Source organism: Hypomesus transpacificus, unplaced genomic scaffold (genome assembly GCF_021917145.1).
Source record: "Hypomesus transpacificus isolate Combined female unplaced genomic scaffold, fHypTra1 scaffold_96, whole genome shotgun sequence".
NCBI classification, from domain to species: Eukaryota; Metazoa; Chordata; class Actinopteri; order Osmeriformes; family Osmeridae; genus Hypomesus; species Hypomesus transpacificus.
The window spans coordinates 803,987-815,994 of NW_025814044.1; the positions used below are offsets into that span (position 1 = coordinate 803,987).

Sequence of the window (12,008 nt, forward strand, 5' to 3'; positions counted from 1 at the left end):
GAAAAAGGTAGCAACCGTTGGTCATTGGCAACAGACTGGCAACATTTCTAACCTAGAATCTAGGTTTCAGGTTCAAGACGGAGGAGAAACTAATCATGCGTGCCTGCACACCCAGTCCTGTTCAGACACTTTAAGATGACATTAAAATAATAATTCATAGTGCAGGGTTGCCGATGTTGTCGTTGTCCCTGGTGAGTTTTTTATACGTAAATAACAAGATCATGATACATCTAAGCAGCGGATCATTTCTTGCAAGTGTGTCAAAGTGGTATGTATTAACACCGTAGGCTTGAATAATAACCGAAGGCGTGAAGCTAGAGAGGATGCAATGGAAGATTTCCTACATAAGCTAGATGTACAACTTCAAATTGAAAACGGAGAAGATATTTAGAGAAAAGACAAGTTACTTACATATGTGTTCAATATCATCAAATAACAGTAAAAGTTTTCCAGTTACTTAGCGTTTGTTCGTAGGATTAACGCCAGCAGTGCAGCAAACACTTACCCAAGGCCTGGTTTGGCTGTTTGTGACGGTCAGCTATGACAGTGAGCCTCGTTTTTTGCAGATTTCTGTAAAACTTGCTAAAATAAAAATGATCTAGCTAGATTATGTACACTTTAAGCTCAATGTACATATCTTGTTTGGTCGATTGTGGAAAAAAAGTCGAACCGTTTTTAGTTTTGGAGAGCCATCGCGCTAGCTCGATTATGAGAAATGTAGCTAGAATCCACACCTCAAACAAGTTAACCCAGATGCAAAACTGTACATCCAATCCCAAAAATAAGGATATTTTCCGAAACCCAAGACTCTGCCGAAACCATTGATATCCTTTATGTGTCTGTGCGGTCAGAAGTACAACTCTTTTGGCAGTTTCCAAAACGTCACCCAATTCTGCTTTCATGGTGCGTGTCTGTTTGGTTGCCACGGTGATGATGCAGCTGTGACCGCTAATAAGCTGGGCAGAGAGAAAAAACACATTTAGCTGGAATCCCCACCTCAAACAAGTTAACCTAGACGCAAAACTATACGTCCAATCCAAAAAATTAGTATATTTGCCGAGACCCAAGACTCTGCCAAAACCAGAGATGTCCTTTACATGTCTGTGTGGTCAGAAATACGACTCTACCGGCAGTTTAAAAACACGTCTACTTTCGAAATTCTCTGACGAATTTTACCCACCTCTCCATTGAAGTTAGTGAGAGAATTTGAAAGGCTGCTCTCGCTTCAAGGCTCAAAACTGAAAATCTATAAATGTGAGGTCTTTAGTAGTTAAATTGTCTGAAAGAGGACACGTTTTCCTACATTTTAAGGTAAAACTTGTTTCTGTAAGTTAAACTATATGAACGTCAGAGGAATTTGTTTGACAATTTAGTTGAATATCCGAAAAAGATCAGCCAGCAGAGTGCTGGCTGCTCAATCATAAAAATCAAGAAGGAGCTACATTTTTCATGTATTGCAAACTGTCACAATTCAAAATTGGCTGAATATATTTGAAAGAGCTGAATCATTTGGGAATAGCTGAATGTATTGTGAACATTTTAAAGGCTGAATGGTGTCTCTAGCTGAAAGTATGCTGAAGTAGTTAAGTTTGAAAGAGGAGGAAGCTTTTTAATGATTTGAAAGGATGTACCATTACTTTCAATGGAAGAATAATTTCCACAAAAACCTTAATTCTTTAAAAAGTATAAAAGTGAGAAATACCAGAAGTCATAGCCATCATCTCCTGAAGGAGCTGAACGTTTTGATACCAAAATTGTAAGAATCGGTAGTATGCAGTATGCAGGACTAGTTAAAGGCCAAAAAACGGCGGAAGAACTGAGAAGTTGAAAAGCAATAGTGAGAATGCTTAACAGTATTCTCACAAATAATAAATATATATGTGAGATAACAAAGGTTCTGCTCTTTCCAAAGGCAAGCACACCCAATGAAGTAAAAGAAATGTCCAAGAGAAAAAGGCACTCATCTAAATATGCACAACATGTTTTTTGGCTTTAAATAATACATGTGCTATGTGGCTCAAATGCAATTGTCTTGATTTTCTGTTCTGTGTATTAAAGCAGGCACAGGTGACACAGGGAAAGAGATGGAGGCTACTGTGGTGACAGGGTCCAGTGGAGAGACTATGACAGGTGCAGCACTGCAACTGTACACAAGAGTCAGTCTGTTAACAGGGTTATTATATGGAAATTAGTTTGTTGAATTGATTGTCATTATTGAATATAGTTAACCGATTATTGTTCTTTTGCAACATAAAATAGCAGATGCAGAAACAAGTATGGAAAAAAAAAGTGAGGGAGAAAGTGACGGGGGGGGGGGGGGGGGGGGGGGGGGCGCGGGCCAGTCTGTGTTTCAAAGTCCCGGGCTGTTTTTCGTTCTCAGTCCGACCCTGTGTATAACGTATCATATATAAAATTGTCAAGGCAACACGTTATACGTGTTCAAGCTGTGTAAAAACTGTGTGAAACTAGTTGGAGGTGCCAGCGATCATGTCAGAGGGAGGGCCGGTTGGTGATGGAAGTGGGCCATTATTTTGGACCATCCGAACCCCGTCGGCCCACCAGGGATTCCCCCGGTATCCCCGATGGCCAGTCCGGCCCTGGTCGCATTAAATAATGTATTTAAACTCAAGCTTGTGTGGTGCGTCGCTGTTTTCAATGCCACAGGCTTAACTAGGTTATGTCAAAATAAACTTTTTTCATTTCTGGCACATTCAGTGAAGTTTGGCTAGCAACATCAGCTAGCTAGCTGGCTCGTAGCTTCTTCATGCAGGGCTCTAGACTGAGACCAAATGGTCGGCTTTTTTTACTGACAATGATCGCTTTCAGCAAATTTCTTTTGAATTAGCCATTTCCCCCTAAATAAATATCAAGCTTATTTACGTGTTTGGGGGTATATTTTTTGTTAGCAGATGGTACTGTTTGAATCGCAATTCAATCTGAAAAATACTACTGGTGACAACGTTGTTAGAATACCTAGTTTCAAAGGGGGTTCGGCTTGTTTCATAACAAACGGACCCATCTGCAACAGACGCACGCCCTACAATTTTCCCCAGAAATTGTACCATCTCTAGTTCCTCTTTCAAGTAATAAGCCCCTGTGTTCAAATGTTGAGCAATAAATTAGCTGCATGGTCTTTAGAGATCTTGGGACGAAGCTACAATAGTGTACATAACAGAAAGTGTTTCATTCTGTAGAAATTGTGTAAATGTTTTATGTAGTTAGATGGTCCGAGGAGAATGAGTGCAGTTGGTGAGGCGCCCTGGCGAGTTGCAGTCATTCGCCATTAGTTCCGAGTACAAATTTAAGGCTAGTCTCTATAGATATCTCCCCAACGTGACGTCATCACCAAATTGCGCTAATATGCTAATGCTAACACCAAAAACAACAAAAAGTGGTCTTAAACACCATTTAGAGACACCATGTGTAGATTTTTTTTATGTTAAACATATCTTGAGTGCTTCATGTACCCATTTATCGACAGTGATGTTTAACCCACAATATGGCCTTTAAGTCACGCTCAGAAATGTGTCATTTGCATATTAAAATCACAAAAAAATCGAGCCCCACCCCCTGCGACACTCACCTTTTTTACTCTGAGGAGTTTGCAGGTCTGGGGGCTGTACCAACAGTTTATACATGGTCCTCGATCAAGCCTGGCAGGCGGAAGATTGTTAGAACAGCAAGGTATTTATTTTCGGCAATGTTTAACAACCTTCGTCCAACAGTCAATATTGATCAGTGACCATCGATTTAACTAAATATTACTGAATGGAATTAATGCGACAGTTTGTTTTTCAGTCATGTTGCCACTACCACAGGTGAAGAGGATGCACTGGGTGAAGAATCAGATGAGTCAAGGTAAAAAACCCAAAGCCTATATGAGCTAATTGGTTAAATCTAATGTACATTAATTTGCTGCTATCACTTTTATTTATTCCTTATACATAAATAACGGTATATTTGATCGTATTTGCAGTCACTCAGTGGGACAAGATCCCCAAGAGGACAATGCCTGCACATCAAGGTGAGCCTTATCTATGATAATTGTGTTGCAATGTCACACAAGATTCAGTTGAGATTATTTGGATGAAATGCTTGTGATTGAGATCACATAATTACTGAAAAAAAACAAGCGTGGCAGTAAATATTTAAGATAGTTGTTTTGTTTGTGAAAGAGGAAGTCATGTTTGTTCTTGTAAAGCATCTTACCATTTATTTTTTAACCTGGCCATTCCAGCGAAGTAGAAACAAGCTTGCCATACTTAGATACCTTGGAGGAGCAGCTTCAAGAGGCCTCCAAGACCATCGCTCGCCAGGAAGAAGAAATAACGACACTTCGTAGCAACCAGTTCCTCCTCAAACACTTTCAGTGTGACGACAAACAAATCCAGTTCTACACAGGATTCAGAGACTATAGTACTCTACATTTTCTTTCCTATCATTTTCTATAATTCTACACACCATATACAGTATGTATACATACACATTTACATTTTGTCGTTGCTCTTCTCTTACACTTCTATTTGACCTTGGCTGAAAATGGAAGATTCTATAGCTAAGCTATGTCAGTTATAGCTATGCTAGGTTAGCTATAGAATCTTCCATTTTCAGCCAAGGTCAAATCATATAATATGACAGTTTAGCTAATATTGGGTTAACACGACAACGCGAACGTTTGCTGATAACACACGCCCTCCGATAATTCACGTGAAGTGATCAATAATGGGAGACGAATGTCGGAGCAAAAATGTATTCTTCTAGAGACGGTACAGAAGATAACTTGATCGACTACACACAATAAAGGCAAATTGCTTCACACAGTGACAAGTGGTTGTGATCACTTTTGAGGAGTTTAGCTCACCTTTATGAAGCGCGAACGTTAACTGCGCTGCTGCGTGCATCTAACACATGACATTCCAGTAACTTAATTCCATGCTGTGTGTTCAAATGCTTCTTAAAATTTGTGGCATTTCCTCCCTTCGAAGAAATATACTTTTTACACGAAATACAAGTGGCGTTGTTGTAATTTTGTTGTGTGAAATACAACCAAACTTTAGAACGCTTCTGCCTAGTTGCCATGTTTGCTGCAGTCTGAATGAAATATAAAAGTTTGTGCATGCGAAAAGGCACAGAGAACCGTGCAGAATCGTTAGAATTTGGCTGATGATTCCAAGGAATCGGTTCACTGGGAACCGATTCTAAACAAGAACCGGTTCTCGATACTCATCCCTAGTTGTACCTGGCTTACTTTGCAGTGATACAGTCTCGCAAAACAAAAAAACAGTGACATGGGAGGCTCAATGGCTTTGGCTGAATTTGAGCTTCTTACGTTGCCCTAGCCAGGACACCAATTTATCCTAGTGAGCTATTTTTTGTGCTGGAAATGAGTGTTCAGTTACTGTGTAAAAATATGAGCAGTTTTTCAACTGGCAAGCGGTTGTCAGATTTGGCCCACGTTCTAACAGCTGTAATTCAGTCTTATTTTGACATGTCTATGTGATTGTGGTCCGAGATAATCTGTGCCAAATCTGGTGAATATTGGAACATTTTGTTGGAGCCATAGGGAAAAAACTTTTATAAAACGTAAAATGGTGCATCAATTCATCTGGTATCACAAGTTAACGTGTCAGACAAGGGATCGCCCCCTAGCGGTTAAATGACGCAACCTTTTGGAACCTCTTTGGAACAGGGTCCCGAGCACCTGTACCAAGTTTGATGTCAATTCAGCAAATATTTCCTGAGATATGATCTCACTTCCTGTTTTGGCGGTTTCATCACCAACTTTGATCAGCTTTACCGGAAAAACTGTTTTGAAAATCAAAAACCATGTGAAAACGTTTGTGAGGCTTGATCTGAAGATAACTGGTGCCAGATTTTTGCTTATTGCAGCGCCACCTAGAGGTGAAATGGCATGACCTATTGGACCTCTTTAGAACAGGGTCCATAGTCCTTATACCAAATTTGGTGTCAATGCAGTAAAGAAGTGCTGAGATATGACCTCACTTCTTTTATGGTGGCTTGGTTGACGACTTTGGCTGTCCCAGTGAAAAGGTTTATTAAATTTTAAAAAATTGATGTCTTTATGAGGCTTGGTCTGAAGAGGATCTGTGCCAAATCTGGTGAAGATTGGACAACTTTATGGGAGGGGTAGCGAAAAAAACGTTATATTCAAAATGGCGGCCACATCAATTCGGCCACATCAATTTGATTGGCTGTAACTAACAAACGAGCACCTGTACCAAGTTTTATGTCAATTCAGCAAATATTTCCTGAGATATGATCTCACTTCCTGTTTTGGCGGCTTCATTACCAACTTTGATCAGCTTTACCGGAAAAACTGTTTCGAAAATTTAAAAACCTTCAACTTTTACCCACTGGTGGCGCTAAAGGGTTTGAAATGGAGACATGAAACTTGGTGAAATTGATGAGGGGACTTACTAGTTACTTCTGAAAATTGTAACTAGATTACTTTACTAGTTACTGCATTTGAAAAGTAACTTCACTACTAGTTACTTTACTTTCAAATGTTTTAAGCAAATGTCCAAATTTACCGCAAAGATACATGGACAAACATCATGGCCCTTTCATCACTTTATTTATTATACAAGAGGCTGTATGGTGGGTACATTCAGGTGGGTCAATCAGCAGTAACACATTAAAAACAGGCTTTTGGAAACATGAGACCCCACTAAACCAAATGGGGACCTACTCCTGAGAACAAAACCAGCATGTTATAGGAACCATTGTAGTGGTTTAAGAAAAATAAATGGCACTTTTCCCATAAAATAGAAACAGAAATGCACTTAAACCAAAATATAGAAACAGAAAATGCAATGAAATAAACAGAAAATCTACTTCATCATTGCCTAAATAAACAGAAAGTGCACTTTATCCCATGAAGTTTATCATTTCTCTATTCTTCAAAATAGCGATTGTATCGCATGAGTAAAAGTCTCTCGAATCTTTTGTCCGACAGCCTGTTCCTCCTTGGGGTCAGAACAATACTGCCCAGGCTGAAAAGCCTTTCGACAGGTGCACTTGATGGTATTGGAGTGTTGTATTGCTTTGCAATATCCTTAATCCTAGGGAACCTGGAGAGAACCTCCCAGTTGGATCCGGGCATTTGTAAGTACTCCATGGCTTCCGTTTCTGCTGCGTAGGAAAACTCCTCTTCAAAATCAAAAAAGTCAGTGTGACTGGAGGTGGCACTGGTTGGGCTCTGAACTGCTGGTCCAATCTGTGGCTCATTAGGAATCCGGGCACGACACTCAGAAATCAGCAGGCTTTTAACAGCATCTCTTCTCTTCTCATCTTTGATCCAGCGGACCTTGAATTTGGGCATGTTGCAGCAGCCATGAGAGCATCCTTGCTGTCCAAGACGGATGAAAATCTGCCTTTGATCGCCTGTGATATGAAACATATAGGCTACAGTTCAATAAAGGGAACAGCTTTTTAAATGGGCACAATCAACATACTCAGCTCTACTGCTCATCCTACAAATGCATGTTCCTCACGAACGTGACAGCATTTAAAAGGGAAATAAACAGGCTTTCCAACTCTATAAGATTTTTTGCCAAGAAGCGTTAGTACAACAAAAAAATAATCTACCAAACACAAATGTTTACTTTTTGTGCTAAGTTTAAATGCTATACACTGTAGACTATTATGTTAGGGGTATTAATTTTATCATTCAATATGTATTTACCTGTACAATAGCTTCAGGCATGCCAGCTGTCATCTGAGAAAGGCCATCCTTCATCGCAAGCAACTTCAACATCAGAATTTCCAAGGTTGGCAGGAGGGTGCCATAGTAGCAATCATCATCACCTTGTAGTATATCTAATGCAGCAGCAAGAGGTTTTGACACTGTACAATATTCCTTCAGGAACTGATACTCTCGCTCAGTGATGCATTTAACACCCAGTCTAGAGCAAATGTTATTTAAATCTCTGATTGGGATCTCTATGATGAGGGACAGGGCGTCATGAGTCGAGTTCCAGCGTGTAGCAGTGGGCATGATTAGCTTTCTTTTGATCACATCCTCAACCTGGTCTGAAGCCACAGTAGAGCGACTAGTTTTTGTCCAGAGAGCTGTGCACTTTGCGAGAGCACTTCTGTAAACTGCTTTACAGTCATTGTTACTTGTCAGCCATTTCTCAAGGTCATTTTTTGGAGATCAGGTTCAGTGTATGCGAAGCACAGCGCAAGTGAGGCGGCAATGAATATGTAGCGTCTGATTCTGTAGAGAGTACTTCAGAAACATCAGTAAAAGTGACTGCCTCCTCATCGTCGGATAGCTCGTCAGAGTCAGACCCATTATCAGGCTGGGATTCAAACATTCTGAAGGCTTTTACAAAATTGCTGCCATTATCTGTAACGCATGCTGTGACTTTATGCAATAGTCCATAAGCTGAATGAATCTGTTCTATTTCATTAGCTATGACATCATATGTATGTCTTCCTCTCACTCTCTTACAGGCTAAAGCTGCCTTCTGACGTTTAAAACTAATGGTGTTAATCCAGTGAGCGGTCATTCCTAAATAACTTTTGTTGTTGGCGGACCAAATATCTGCAGTTGTTGTAACATAATCCAAGGACTCAAACGTTTTTTTAAGATTGGATTCCATGTCAGAATAACATTGGTCTAGGTATTTGGAAAATGTTTTCCTGTCTGACGTTGGCGTGCGAGTGCTAGGTATTTTATCTAGTATTTTTCTAAACCTTGGCGATTCGATAGTGGACAGTGGAAGCATGTCTTCCACGATGTACCCGGCAACTAGTTTGTTAATTTCCTTTTGTGTTACCTTCTGCGCTCCAAGACCAAGATGCTGGAAAATCTTAGCTTGTTTAGGCGGAGTTGGTTCGTGATGAGCGTCTTCAACTGACAAGCTAGCGGAATCTTTCGCCACAAGTTTTGAAGTGCTATGCTGGCGTGTCAAATGCTTCATCAGGTTGCTCATTGAGTTTACAGCAGTTGAAAGACACCTCTCGCCTGGACATAGGGTGCATTTCACCGTAATATTTTTGTCCTTTCAACAAACAAAGTTAAAATAATGCGAATATCGCCACAGGCTGACACCTCCTGTCTCTGTCTCATCCATCTTTTACGTCTACGCAGTACGCACCAGCAGCTACGTCACTCAAATCACTCAAATCGGTCTCTGTGGCAACGGTGCCAAGACAAGCAAGCACACAGGCAGGCATGCAAGCGCCACTAAAAGAGAACTTTTCGGACTGGCAAAAATGGCTTGGGTAACTCAGGAAAGCGCGTTCCTGAGGTCTAGTAAAGTAGTGTAGTTACCAATATTTTGAGTGTAATGCGTTACTTTACTTCGTTACTCATAAAAGTAATATCGTTACTGTAATCCGTTACTTTGTAACTCGTTACCCCCAACACTGGCTGCCATAGACTCCCATGGCAGAAGAAGATGTATAATAAGAAGAAGAAGAATACGTAGAATCACTTCGCCGCTTCGCGGCTTGGCCACCAAATAAGGAATCTGGCAAATACCAGATTCTCTAACCATTAGGGTTCTCCTCCACAATGCTGTGTTTGATGAAGGCCACATCTCCAGCGTTCTCAGCTAGACATCTAGCTGAGAACGCCCCCCCCCCTAAGGGATTCACTGTTATTATTCAATTCACATTTGTTTTTTGATAAAAATGATAAAGGTTGACTGGTCATGATGCATGGGTCGACCCACAACTTGTGGTTTCCACGGGTTGAGACGCAGGTTAGGTGAGTTGGATAAGCTTTCAAGAAAATATTATATTGTATACGTTTAGTAACTCACAGAAACATTTTGTATGCATTACCAGTCCACCCTCAACCTTTTCTTCCCCTTCCTGTCCCTCCCTCTCTCTCTCTCTTAAATACACACACATGCATTTGTTTTAAAGTGTTGAAGTTTCTTCTATCAGTTTTTCCCTAGTAAGTGGTTTCCATAGCTTTTGTTTAGCCAGCACCAAAACTCTTGGTCAGAAAGAAGAGGCTACCACTTACTTGTTCAGCTGCTATTCCAAAATAAAGAACACTATTTGGAATATTGGGTGTGTTTAAGTTGGTGGTTTTGGACCAGGTGGCTGATTAACTCATATGTTTGTGAGTTGGGTTGGCTCTCATAATGGGTTGGATGGGTGCTGGTATTAAAAATCCTGCGTATCATTATTGTCTGGTGTCACCAACCTGAAGACCCCATCATAGCTCCTCAAAACTAGGCTTACATTTGGAATCATTCCCCACAGGCTTTCGACTACCAGCACACGTTTTATAAAACGTTGAGTCTGTCTCAGCTCCAGGGGCACAATCCTCAGGGAAAAAATCACCTGACGAACTTGCATAAGTCAGGTAACATTCATGCACAGTCAGATTGTGCTCTGGTTTCTGTATGAGGAGAATGTATAGATACAGTATAATATAAAAACCTGCTTACTGAAGTTGCAGTTTCCTGTTTGTTTGTGGATCAGGCCTATAGGGATGTTCTAACCAGCCATTCTGCCCATGGCTGTGTGGCAAAAACTCTTACCCTTCAGGGTTTCCCAGGTCAGCCCAGAACTATTTTTTACCACTGTGACCGTATAGTAGGACAAGGGAGGATGTGAGAGGAAAGGTAGACAAATGAGTATTAGGATATACATCATCTGAAATTATGGTAAGATGGGACACAAACTCATGAAACCTCCTAATTCCAGAAGATGTGCAAAAAACTGTTGAGAAAAGAGAATTTTTGCATAACAACCATGTTAATTTGACATTTTAAGAGTAATATTAATAATAATTGTATTTGTAATGCACTTTATATTTAGGTAAAATCTCAAAGAAAGGGCGCCAAAAAATAATGTAGAAAAAAAACCAATAGGACAATGCACGGTGTGCATGTTTTTGCTTCACACTTCAATTATACTGCTCTGCCATGACAGGGACCAGGCCACACACCCCAGCAGTGTAAACCGCTCCTCCATCTAACAACATGGCATCTGCCTCTTTGCGCTGTGGACAGAAAAAAATTGTTACAAAACAAAAACCATTTAATCTGACACATTTATCAGAGCATTTTGATTTACCATAATCTTCTGTATGCAGTCCTCAGTCGTGATCCCAGTCTCACATTACACGGTTTACACCATTATCATCCATGCTATTAATGTTCCATTTGTCGCACTTGCTTTTCTCAGCATGGCCAACAGTGCACCATTTAATGCTTTCTGTAGATACTTTGGTCTGCTCTGTGGTGGAATCATGTGAGGGGACATCAATGTAACATCAAAAGTTATACGTGTGTTTATGTGTATGTGTCGACAAACCTTTTTTCAAAGAACGGATTGTGCTCCAGTAATCTGCTCCGAGGTACAGGAAGAAGTCCATGGTGGGTGGCAGCTCAACCAAACTCTGAGTGGAGTCTTTGAACATCAGGGTCTTTGGCACCGTATCCTTCAGAGGAAAAGAGGTCGAAGGTTTGTTCTTTCTGTTAGGGCAAAAACATGTTACATAATATAGCTGCAAGCAGCAATGTGGTGGCCAAGCAGGTCAGATGACCCAGAAGAAACTTTCGACATCTAGTGACTGCGGTTTACCTGGCTTTCTTTGCAGTGGCTTATAGTCTCGCTAAACAGAGAATCAGAGACATGACAAGCTTGTCAGCTTTGGCTGGATTTGAACCTCTGACGTTGCCAGGACACCAATTTATCCTAGTGAGCTATTCTCAGTGCTGGAAATCAGATTTCAGTGACTGCGTAAAAATATAAAGAATTTTTCCTGTGGCAAGCGGTTGTCAGATTTGTCCCAAGTTTTAACAGCTGTAATTCAGTCCTATTTTGATATGTCAATGTGATTGTGGTCTGAAGATAATCTGTGTAAAAGTTGGTGAATATTTGATACATTTTGAGTAGGACAAAAACTTTTTATTAATTAATGAAAATGGCGGCATCAATTTGGCTGGTATCACAAGTTAACATGTGTCAGACATGGGATCGCCCCCCTAGAGGTTAGAGGACACATATCTGTAAAG

The 12,008-nt window shown here is 40.5% G+C and overlaps 1 pseudogene; it reads right to left on the minus strand.

Annotated features, from left to right (window-relative positions):
- Positions 1–10,768: 10,768 nt before the first annotated feature.
- Positions 10,769–11,465, minus strand: LOC124466356 (annotated as a pseudogene).
- Between the last annotated feature and the right edge of the window lie 543 nt (positions 11,466–12,008).